The 10,545-nt window shown below is 41.3% G+C and overlaps 1 long non-coding RNA gene across 2 annotated transcripts; it reads right to left on the bottom strand.

Moving 5' to 3' along the window:
• Window positions 1-1,269: 1,269 nt before the first annotated feature.
• LOC111821950 (uncharacterized) lies at window positions 1,270-10,056 on the bottom strand. Of its 2 annotated transcripts, XR_002825254.1 has the most exons (3): window positions 9,831-10,056; window positions 8,129-8,257; window positions 1,270-3,820 (listed from the first exon to the last, which is right to left on the bottom strand). It is a non-coding gene; the product is annotated as an uncharacterized LOC111821950 (long non-coding RNA). The 2 variants fall into 2 exon arrangements; XR_002825253.1 differs by having other exon boundaries at window positions 1,270-8,257.
• Between the last annotated feature and the right edge of the window lie 489 nt (window positions 10,057-10,545).

Genomic DNA, 10,545 nt, shown 5'->3' with positions numbered 1-10,545 from the left:
CACCTGAAGTACAATAAAATATAAATAAATAAATAAATAAATAAATAAATAAATAAATATGATGGCAAAAAAAAAATAAAGAGGATAGGGTGGAAAGCACATGTTTGACCTCTCGGTAACTACTATTTCCTTTACTCTGAGTTAAATAAGAATGTTGTGTAAGAGATCAGAGTACATTTCTATGGGACTCCTGGGGATCATTAACCCAAAAGTAATAGTCACTTCCGTTCCTGAGGAAAGAAATTACATCATTTTAATCAGGCACAAACAGTAGCACCTAAAATTTTGAGAAGTTGGAAGATGGGCCTCATTCCATGATGATTCTTAATTTAATCCCTACCATGTCCTTCGCTGATTAATTTATTGCTTTCTTCAACTCTAAGACCATTTGAAAGATAGCTATTCTCTTTTTGTGGTGCTCAGAATCTCAAAAGTCTCTGCTTTTTAATGATTTCCCCAACTCACCCATCTGGCTATATCTTTTTCCAAGGCTTAAATACGCCATATCATTTCACATCACTCATCAACATTTATATTTTAGAACATGTTCTTTCTTAATTTTATGAATGTATTTTCTTTCTGGTCAGTTTTAGGGTCCCATCAGAAGAAATACACAAGGATTAATATGTACTTACTATGCTTCTAAACATTATAGAAACACTCCAGATGAGAAACTAAAAATGAAATTTGCATTTATTAAAAATTTGTATAATACTTATACCTACAAATAAATCATCAACACAAATCAACTTCCCTCAGGCTAAACGCAAACCATATTATGTCATTTTATCTCCACTATTGGTTTGTTAGCTATACCTCCACATTTTAGCTTTTCGTAGTTGAACTAATGTTTATAATATACATCCTTAACTAATCAAATCTACTTTAAATGATAATATTTGAATGTTATACAAGTAAGAACCATATAACAGTATACTTCCATTTCCCTCTTTCATCCTTTGTTCTATTGCTGTCATATAGTTAACTTAGGCATATGCTTCAAGCCCCACAATGCATTTATTTTTGTTTTATATAGTCAATTACCTTTTAAAAAGTTAAAATATAAGAATAGAAGTATTTTATATTAACCCACACAGTTGCCATTTCTTGTACTCTTCATTCCTGTGTAGATTCAAGTTTCCATCTGACTTCATCATTCTTCTGTTTAAATAACTTCCTTTTTAACATGACTTACAGTCCGGGTCTGTTGGGGACAAAGTCAGCTTTTGTTTGTCTAAAGGAGCCCTTACTTCACCCCCATTTTTAGAGAATTTTTTTTTTTTTGCTGGATATTGTATTCTAGGTTGGCAGAATATTTATTTTCATTCTGCAATTTAAAGATAGCATTCCATTGTCTTCCAGGTTGCATAATTTCTGACAAGAAATCAGCTCTCACTTTTATTTTTGTTCCTCTACGCCATATGCCTTTTTTCTCTGGCTGATTTTAAGATTTTCTTATGATCACTGTTTTCCAGAAATTTGATTATAGTATGCCTTGGTATAGTTTGTGTGTGTGTGTGTGTGTGTTTATCCTCCTTGGGGTTCATTAAGCTTCTTGGATCTGTGGGGTCATAGTTTTCAACAAATAAAAAGCTTTTCCCCATCATTATTTTTTCAAATATTTTTCTGTCTGCTCCCTTTCCACACCAACTTTTACACTTTTCCGGGACTCTAATTATACATATAATAAATTGCCTGATATTACTCCCAGGTCACTGAGGTCCTTCCCCCACCACCCTGGCCCATCTTTTTCTTTCTGTGTCTCAGTTTAAATAGCTTCTATTGCTACAGCTTCAAGTCACTAATATTTTCTTTTTCCATGTCTAAACTGCAGTTAATCCTCTCCAGAGTATTTTTCATTTCAGATAATATATTTTTCATCTCTAGAAGTTCCATTTGGCTTTTTTTAATATCTTTATTATCTCTCCTGATTATGTTTATGTTAAAGATCCTTGAGCATACTGAGGGTATTTGTATAGCTTCTTTAAAATATTTGCATATTAATTGCATAATCTCTATCAAAAGTGGGTCTTTTTCTATTTTTTTTTTTTCTCCCCTGGTTATGTGTCACATTTTTGGTGTATCTAGTAATTTTTTATTGAATGCTGAACATTAAGTTGTTAGGTCATTGAGAGTCTGAACTTGGCTATCTTGCTTTAAAGAGCGTTTGACTTTGTTCTGGGAGGCAGCTATAGAACTGGCAGATCAGATCAGTTTGATCTTTTCAAGACTTTTCTTTAAAGCTTTTTAAGGGTGGGTCTGGAGCAGCCTCTATTCTGGACTAGTTTAGTTCTGTTACTAAAGTGTGACCCTTAGTCACTTAGTGAATGGACAAATTGAAGTATATCCATAAAATGGGTACCTACTCAGCATTAAAAAGGAATGAACCTCAGATACATACAACACACAACAACATGAATGAATCTCAAATGCACAACGGCCTGAAGCTGTTGCAAAGCTTTTTCTTGCTCCAGGTCCCAAGGAAAATCAGCAGCTGTATGCACTTCTTGGTAAATGTATCGAAGAAGTACACTAAAATAGCATATGTGTTGCCTCTAAAACTCAAATATTCTCACATTTATTGTGTGTCATTTTATTAATCATAGTGGTGAAGATAACAGCAATTTGTCTCTCACTTCAGAAGGGATATTCTGGCATATAAATGAATGGAATCTTAGAAATTTTACTGATGTGGGAGACAGACTACTGAATTTTCAGATTTTCTCTCCCAGCCTGTGGAATGCAGGTGTCTTACCAAGGTTTATTTCCTGCTCACCAGGCCCAGCTGGGAAAACTTAGTGGTGTAGTGGTTAAGTGCTACAGCTGCTTAACTAAAAGGCTGGCAGTTTGAATCCACCAGGCGCTCCTTGGAAACTCTAGGGGGCAGTTTTACTCTGCCCTATGGGGTCGCTATGAGTTGGAACTGATGCAACGGGTTTGGCTTTTTTGGTTTTAGGCCCAGTTGGTATGATGCCATCAACGCAGTGAACTAGCATGATATTCTCAAGGAGACTTGATCAAAGTCTCTGAGGACTCTATTACGACAAACAGCCATAGAACTGACATTGTGAAGGGGTATTATTTCCCCTGCTAGATGAAAGAAACTGCTTTTGGTGGTCTTCACTAATTCAGTATGAGAAAAATGCACTTGCCAGCTCAATAGCTGCCTACTAGGTGCCAGGGACTATGTTGATTTGATGTAGCAAAGAAAACACATCTGGAACAGCAACTACAATTGGACTCATCACCTGATTAGGCTTACAACAATTCACCATCACTCTCCAAGGTTTTTCCCTCTTGGGCATTGGTCAAACAGAGAATTAAATGAAGATGTGATAAAAATCACACCCCTGTAAGTTTTAGGTCTTTGAAGATGGCATTTCAAGTCTTTGAAGATGGCACTAATCTCTGCCATTCTCCCTGGAACAATACACTGCTTTGGATGTAATATTTTGGCAGGGGAAGGCTGTTCCAGGCATTCCCACTTGGTCATTGCTACAATAATAGCCCTCATTCCTTGGGTCAGAGAACCAATGCCACATGTTTTAGGTTTTTGTTAAGGCAGTGCACAACTTCTAAATATCAATTTCTGCTTCAGTTAATTGATGCTTAACAAATATCCCAAAACTTAGCAGCTTAAACAACAATTTATTATCTCTCACAAGTTGGTGAGTAGACTGGGGAGCACTTTTGCTGGTCTCACCTGGGATCACTCACGCACCTGTGGTCAGATGGAAGCTGAAATGACTGACTGGTTTAGGATGGCCTCACTCTTGAGGTCCTTGCCTGGGAAATCACACAGCATCACTTCTGTTGCATTCTGTTGGTCAAAGCAAGTCACTAGGTCAGTCAGATTCAAGGGACAGGAACAAGAGATTCCATCTCTTGATGGGAGAAACTATAAATAATTCATGAACATTTTTAATCCACCACACCATGCATACAAAGAGGTGGGAAATAAATTCACAAAAATTCCACCCCAGTGAAATTCCTAAGGTCTAGGGTCTTGGGAATAGACAGACACCCTCTTTAAGGTGAGAGCCATTTGGTGAGAACACAGCTGTTGTTAGGTGTATTTCACATTTGGTTTGCTGCTCTGGCCTATTTACTGAGTAATCAATAAGACTACTAGATTTAAGTGAGTCTTGGAGCAAAAGAAAGCTTTGCAGCAGAGCCAGGCTGAGCCACAAGCCACCCTTCCACCTGGGCCTCAAGACTCAGTAGACAGAAAGATGCTCAAATCATCCGTGGCAGATAGAGATGCTCTATGAAGCCTTGGACAAGCACTGACGGGAAAATCATAATGCAGACACTGAGGGTTTGGAACAAAGCCATGCCTTCCTCTTCTGATAATCATTCTTGTCTCGGACTATGGTAGAGACTGAACATCTGACCATGGGACACCAGATGACTGTGAAATCTGAGTCCCTTGTGAACTTGGTACTATTTGATTCACTGGGTTGGGCATGTGCAGCATCAGTGCACCATCTCATAAAAATGGCATTTGTCCCTCCTGATGGAGAGTAGAATACACACTTAGAAGTAGTTTTGTTTTTTTTTAATTGAACCTGAATCTGATCAAGTCTCTAGCTCTACCTACCAGTTTATAGCGAAAGCAGAGGTAACTCGGTGCTGGCTGTGTCCCAATGGCTCAGCGCTTGGGAGCTGACCAGCGAGAACAGTTACCAGGTTTACCCTTCAAAGAGTCCGGGAACTCGCTCTGTTCCCTGGCCTCACGCTGTATCTTAATAAATATAGTATCCTGTAGAATCATAATAGGCTTGGGGAATACAATATCTAATTCCAGTAAACATAAAGCTAGCTGTGACAGAGCTGTTGGGAATTCAGTGTGCGAGGCTCCAGACAATCAGCTTTCACGTTTGTGCCATGCTCAAGAGTGGAGGGGCCCATTTCCCCCTGCCGGGTAAACTCACTACCTGTAGCACAAAGAGAACAACAAATTAAGGAAATGGTCATGGAACTTGGATGAAGCCAACAATGACAAATCCAACGTGTGCAATATGAGGTTCAAGCACTGGAGCCAGAATGCTTTGCAAACGGAGTTGACCAGCTGCAGGCTGTAAGTGTGGCTGAAAATGCCCCTAGGTCAGGTTTAGACAACCAGAGAACTGTGATCAGTTTCCCATCAAAATGGTAGTGTAAAGCTCATTGGGCTTTTGTCAGCATTTAGAAAACAGCACGTCTGTCTTGTTAGCCATTTAAACAAAACAACCACTTGTGTGTGAGGGGAATTACTCTGGGCAAGTGCAATTTTTTTTCCCTTCTACCCTGACCATTGAGAATACTGCTTCACGGCGGCAATCTTGTGTGATTGTGTGACCACTACCCTCACATTTCTACACCAGCCAGCATGCATATAGACCAACTAAGATTTCTATTAGTGAGGGTGCTAAGTGGATGGTTGTCAGCTTTAATTATGTGCTGACCTCAACCAGATTCTCTGCCGTCATTAAAGGCCGCTTGTGGGCGTACCTGAGCTGTGAAAACCTCAAGTGTCTTAGCCATGGTTGGGGGCATGTCCCCCTCACACAGACTTCCCAGAACCTTTGATTCTGTGCTGCTGGCCCTCCGCCTGCCCCCACGCCCTACGCCCTGCCACAGATGATTGGAGGGAGATGGCCATGAGGTTCACGTGGGTGACTGAGCCAATCAGACTGCTTCTCAGGAACGTGAACTGAGGTGCAGTTCCTTTCCATGGTAGGAGCGGCCTTCCATGTCAGATGAATAGGCAAAGGGTTGGCTGAGGGGTGAGAGGCGGGGGTGGAGGTACACAGAGACAAAGAGAAAGCGTGAGAGCGAGAGAGGGAGGACATGTACAGAGTGAGGCAGAGAAGTCTTGAGTTGAGACCATGTGGACAGTGAGAGATGAAGCTGATAACCTTAATTCTTGACTTTCTAGGTTCCAGGCCACTTCCTGCAAGGACTGGCTGTATTTCCTGTCCTGCAGGTCTGTGGGATTCTCCCTATTAAACTAACTTCAGTGGTTTTCTGCCACCAAAACCAAAAGGGCTTGTACGTTAGAAACTGGACCCAGTATTTGTTAGAAACTCCTATTTCTTGCATTTGTAGCAAGACTTGACTTAGGGTCAGGCAATATTTCATGCTAATCATGAAACAGAAACTTAAGCCCCCAAACATTTGCCATTCATAATAAAAATCTACCCACAACTGGAATTCCTGAATGTGCCAAAGCTCTTCTTCACGGCAGACATCTGACCTGTGCTGCCTCTTCCGCCTCACTATCTAGGAGGCCTGCAAAGGTCAATTAGTTGGTGTTTGTCTTTCAAATCCTCCAGGTCAGCCAGGAAACCAAGGCCTGGTGGATGTGTTGGGGGAAGCGCTGAGGCAGTGTCTGGTAAGAGGAGATCTGTAAGTGCAGTCAGCTGTTAACAACGCCCTCTTCCTCACTCCCCACCATCAGACATCTCCCTCTGTATTGGTGATGAGGGTGTCCCTGGATGGTGCAAATGGTCAGTGTGATCAGCTGCTAAACGAAGGTTGGTGGTTCAAGTCCACCCAGTGGCACCTCAGAAGAAAGCCTATCAATCTACCTCTTACAAGGCAGCCACTGAAAAGCCTATGGAGTCTAGTCCTACTCTGATACACGTGGGATTGACATGAGTTGGAGCCAACTTGATGGCAACTGTTTTTGGTTACTGATGATGAGCCTCTAAGACCCTCATTTTCCTAGTTTCAGCTGGGCACCTGGGTCAGATGCTTCTGTGTTCCCAACTTGGAGAAATCTCTGAGATGGAACACAAGTGTTCCTGGCAGCTGTGCAAACTCAGGCTGCCAAGCGCTTGACCTAGCTTCCTGTTTGCCCCCCTGGCCTGACCCTACATGCAGTCTCCAATCTGGAACATGGAGCACAGAGGTTGTGCACAGCTGAGGCAGTGCAGCTTGGTAGATGAGGGCAGCCTCTGCCACAGGCAGCAGAACACAGTGAAGTATTTCTAGGTCCTGCTCATTCATGACTCAACTAAATCATATTCTTTCCCAAGCTGTATTTGTCTAAGAACTTGTTTCGGGGTGAACTCAAATGTCCCTGGTTAATATTAACCACACTAAGGATACAATGTTAGCAAAACTTGCTTTGGCCTCTAATGTCATTTTACAGGCTACACTGACTTGATGAATGTTTCAGAGTATCATTAACTTCAGGAAGCTTCTTTCTCCAGGACTACATTTAAAAAAACTTGTTCTCCGGAAGTCCTGGTTGAAAAAAAAGAAAAAAGAAACTTCAGGGAAATAATCACCCACTATAGATTCTTTGCCTGTTTTGGAAGTAACGGCTGAGCCTGGCTCTCATTATCACCTTGCAGCTGGTATTGATGTGAGCACTGTTCTAGTCATAACGATACACAAGACCCACGTGCCCTCTTTCAAGGAAGGAAAACTCAGGAAAGAAAAAAATGATGATGGATGGTTTTCTTAAGTACACAGAACTGTGACATTAAACTGAGGTGAAAACACAAACAAACCAACAAAAACCTTACTCCTTGCAGGTTTCTTCTCAGGGACTGAGCGTAGTGGCCCGTGAAAGCCTTCTCAAGAAACTATCGCCTCACTGCCAATTGTGCTCCTTTGTAGTGGGACTATTCGGTGGATGATCTGAGGGCCCTGTCAAACAGGCCTTCATGCAAATTAGGAAAAGGTGTCCCCACTGGCACAGGCCTTTATTGGTAGAAAAAGACATTCCTTCCACTTGGGCCATGGATGTCCCCTCCTTGAAGGGCCTATGGCTTGGAAAGGAGACGTTAGCTCCTCAGTCGGGTCCCCTGAGCAGGGCACACACTGCACAACCCCACACGGTGGCCTTTGTTGGACCAAGAATCACAAATAAAGCAGTGCCCCCCTCTTTGGGCAAAATCTCAAACATCCAGCTAAATAACATCAGAACCTGTTGATTACTGCCTGAAACTCATGTTTCAGTGCTCCTATGGTGAGGTCTGTAAACCAGTGCCCAGTTGCAAACTGTTTGTTAACAGAAATAGAGAGACAGCATTTAGAAACTTGCATAGCAATTTCACCTCAGTGCAATATTTATTATATTTCACAAAAGTATCAGTCTGCAAAGGAGTGGAAATTTTAAAAATTTGTCTCTCACCATGGATCGTCTGAAAAACACTGCTGTACCACAAGCGAGGGTGGCGAGACTTTGTCTTAACTTTGGACAGGTCATCAGGAAAGACCAATCACTAGAAAAGGAGGTCACGGTTGGTAAAGTAGAGGGTCACTGAAAAACAAGGGAAATCCTCCATGAGATGGACTGACACAATAACCCAACGATGGACTCAAACATACCAACAATCATGAAGATGGCACAGGAATGGCACAGGACCAGGCAATGTTTCATTCTGTTGCACATAAGCATGTGAGTCAGAGCTGACTCAACAGATATTAACAACAATCACAATATTCAAAGGGAAAAAGACACTTTACTTTCTGCTCTGAAAAGAGAGAATCTTAGGTGTCTCCTTTTCCTCTAAGTATAGAGTACATTTTCAATTTGCTTGTACTTGTAAAAGCATATAGGAGGAGCAGACAAAAATGCAACTACTAATATAATTGGTCTCACAAGAAGACTGAAGCATTCCATTATTACCTGGTGAAATGTAAATCAAGTGGAAATACTAATTTTACTCATCTACAATTTGCAGTCTAAAGACTTAAACATAGATAAAATATCTATCAGTGCTGAGTTTTTCTTTTAATCTATTGAGCATATTTACCTATAACTAAATGTAGCTTCAGATAAGAGAAAGACACTGAGACCGTTTTATAACAGTTTTCACCCCACAGCCCTTCGTATCTGCTCCTTCTTTATTTAAGGCAGTCATGAATGTATCTACTTGGAATCAGACTCTCTCTGAAATTTCCAGAGGACTCAAGCAGCTCTTGAGTTCTTCGTGCTCATCAGTCGGCTTGCACTGCATGCTTCTCTTTGCCCTGCCCCAGGTCCTTCCTGTGAAGCTCACAGTCCAGCAGAAGAGTCAGCATCCACAGGAAGTCAGTGTGCCCGCCAAGCGAGGACAGAAGCAGACACCTGACAAAGTACTACAAGTAGTTCCAAAGTTGCTCCCCAGATTTTGTCTTTGGAGACGGTAATAATAACAGGAAATAGAGCCAAGAAAGTCTCAGGCTTCTTTGTTGTTGTTAGGTGCGGTTGAGTTGGTTCCAACTCATAGTGACCCTGTGTACAACAGAACGAAACACTCCCTGGTCCTGTGTCATCCTCACAATCGTTGTTATGCTTGAGCCCATTATTCAAGACACTTGTCAATCCACCTTGTTAAGGGTCTTTGTCATGGTTTGAATTATGTCCCCTCAAAATGTGTATATCAGTTTGGCTGGGCCATGATTCCTGGTACTGTGTGATTTTCCTATATGTTGTAAATCCTGCCTCTATGGTGTTAATGAGGGAGGATGGGTGGCAGTTGTGTTAGTAAGGCAGGATTGGATCTACAAGACTGGATTGTGTCCTGAGGCAGTCTCGTGAGATATAGAAGTGAGCAGTGAGACAGGGGGACCTCATACCATCAAGAAAGCAGTGCCGGGAGCAGAGCGCATCCTTTGGACTGGGGTCCCTGAGCCAAGAAGCTCCTAGTCTGGGGGAACATTGATGAGAAAGCCAACAGAGAGAAAAAGCCTTCCCCTGGAGCTGATGCCCTGAATCTGGACTTTTAGCCTACTTTGACTGTGAGGAAATAAACTTCTCTTGTTAAAACCATACACTTGTGCTATTTCTGTTATGGCAGCACTAGATAACTAAGATAGTCTTCCTCTTTTTCAATGACTGTATACTTTACCAAGCATGATGTCCTTCTCCAGGGACTGGTCCCTCTTCAGGCTTCTGTATCTGCCCCAATAAATTTGCTGATGTATCATAAGGTAAACATATCAAGACAACCTTATCAGTGATAATATCCATATGCCTACAAGGAAGACCAATTAATAACAAATATTTATCAAATTTACTCACCTACCACTAATGCCAAAGATGAAAAAATTGAAGATTTTTACCAACTTCTGCAGTCTGTTGCAAGACCAATGACCTATTCATTGGAATTATCTTTTTTCAACAATACAAATGGCAACTGTACATGTGAACCTTACCAGATGGAAAACACAGGATCAAATCAACTACATCTGTGGAAAGAGATGATGGAGAAGCTCAATATTATTACTCAGAATAAGGCCAGGGGCCCACTGCAGAACAGACTTATCAATTGCTAAAGAAATCATAACAAGTCTACGAGAGCCAAAATATGACCTTGAGTATATCCCACCTGAATTTGGAGACCATCTCAAGAATAGATTTGATGCATTGAACACTAACGACCAAACATCAGATGAGTTGTGGAATAACATCAAGGAAATCATACATAAAGAAAGCAAGAGGACATTAAAAAGACAGGAAAGAAAGAAAAGACCAAAATGGATGTCAGAAGAGACTCTGAAACTTGCTCTTGAATAGAAGAGTAGCTAAAGCAAATGGAAGAAATGATGACGTAAAAGAACGAA

The sequence above is a fragment of the Trichechus manatus genome, unplaced genomic scaffold (genome assembly GCF_000243295.1).
Source record: "Trichechus manatus latirostris isolate Lorelei unplaced genomic scaffold, TriManLat1.0 scaffold00116, whole genome shotgun sequence".
In the NCBI taxonomy this organism is placed as follows: domain Eukaryota; kingdom Metazoa; phylum Chordata; class Mammalia; order Sirenia; family Trichechidae; genus Trichechus; species Trichechus manatus.
Note: the sequence above shows the minus strand (reverse complement) of the source record. Positions and strands in the feature narration are given on the sequence as shown.